This window comes from Cebus imitator, unplaced genomic scaffold (genome assembly GCF_001604975.1).
Source record: "Cebus imitator isolate Cc_AM_T3 unplaced genomic scaffold, Cebus_imitator-1.0 Scaffold16, whole genome shotgun sequence".
NCBI lineage: Eukaryota > Metazoa > Chordata > Mammalia > Primates > Cebidae > Cebus > Cebus imitator.
In genome coordinates, this window is record NW_016107331.1 from 9,859,491 (window position 1) to 9,861,422 (window position 1,932).

The window sequence follows — 1,932 nt, forward strand, 5'->3', positions numbered from 1 at the left end:
ATAAAAAGATAGATTGAAGTGTTATCATGAAATTATTGCATGTCCTGATGGGTAGTTTAGATATTATTTTGGGCAAGGAGGATCCATGGTAGGATTCTAACAGAGATGCTTTATAAACTGTATGAAAAATGTTTTGATGGGAGTGGCCTAGATGCACAGTGAGTTATTGGAATTATTTGGGCAAGGAGTAAAGAGAATCTGAGTTAAGACAATGACAGTATGAAGACAAAGAAGAATATGGATTTTGGAACAAGATTTGAATACTTTGAGATGTAAGAAAGAAGAAAATGTGGAAAAAATTTAAGAATAAGATATAGGGTCTGGGTACGTAGAAGAAAGTGATATTCTTAATAAAGATTGGAATGCCATGAAAAGTTATACATTCTTATAGAAGACGAGTTCAGTTTTGAACTCCTTGAGTTTGATTGGATCTATATACAGACACAAATTATATATCCTGTGTCCATTTTTAGGTTGTACATAGCAAACACTTAAAATGGTCTCACTCTATTCCAGGCATTACTTTAAGTAATTTAAATATATAAATAAATATTCAAGCAGTCATAAGATAATTAATAAGATCATCCTAATTTACAGGCAGTTGACAGATTTGAAGTTACACAGTTAGGAAGTGGCAGAATGAAAATTTTAACTCAGGAATCACACTCAGAAATTCATGTTTTGAACTTGCATGGTATGAGACTTCTTGTAAACTCACTTAGGGAAAGGAAGCTTCAGCAACAAACAAAGAAAGTAGAGTGTAGACTGTGGATGTTTAGGAATATTTTAAGTAATTTTTACAAATCCAAATTCTTCTAGTGGTTTTGTTTCTCCTAGTTGAGCATTCTGCATCTTTGGAAGCTTCTATACCAATGGGTATTATTTAAGAGATAGTAATACTTTTATAGACAGAAATATGTTTCAGAAAAAAATATATAAAATTACATGGGAATGAGAGAAAAGGTGGGATTTGGTATTCGGTTCTGTCATAGACAGAGGAGATTTTCAATCATAATGATATGTTAGTGCCCTGTGAAGAAAGTCAGAATAGTTTGTCAGCCTGGGTCCTCACAACCAGCCTTGTTCTTTATGACTGGTCTTTAGCCAGAGCAAATTTTCCCAAATGACAGCTGTCAACTGTCACAGGTTACAGATTAAAGTGACAAACTACTCAGAATGGTGGATAAAAATACTAGAAACTCAGAGATTCTAAGCAGACTCTTTTATAACTAGATTCTAAGCACTAAGAGTAGATTTCCACTTCTCATATCCATTTCTTGGAACAATTTTGACTTCACAGTAGCATGAACAACTGGAAATAGTTTGTTAATGTTACTTTTCAGTTCCTCTGGTCCCTTTAACTGAAGTCTCTGCCCTTCCATACCCAATTCAGGGATAAGATGTTGCTATGGTCTGAATGGCTGTCTTCTTCTAAGATTCACATGTTGAAATCTAATCCTGAATGTGTTGGTATTAAGAGGTGGGACCTTTGGGAGGTGATTAGGTCATGAAGGCAGAACCCTCCTAAATGAGACTAGTGCCCTTATGTAACAGGCCTGAAAAAGTTTGTTTGCCCTTTGGTCTTCTGCCTCATAAATATGCATATAAGGTACCATATATGAGAAGCAGACACTCACCAGACACTGAATCTGACCATAATTTGATCTTGGACATTCCAGCCTCCAGAACTGTAAGCAATAAATTTCTGTTGTTAATCAATTACTCATGCAAAGGCGTTTTGTTGTAACAGCCTAAATAGACTTAGAGATATGTGTGTGATAATAATCCAATTCTGTTATGCTTTCTTCATATCCTAAGACATGTTCAGTGAGAAATGATTGGTAAATTAACAAAAGTAAACTGATGTCTCTAAGGTTTGGTATGTGAAGGGATTCAGCAGGGAGGATGAGTTGGGTAGTCATATGCTCCAGT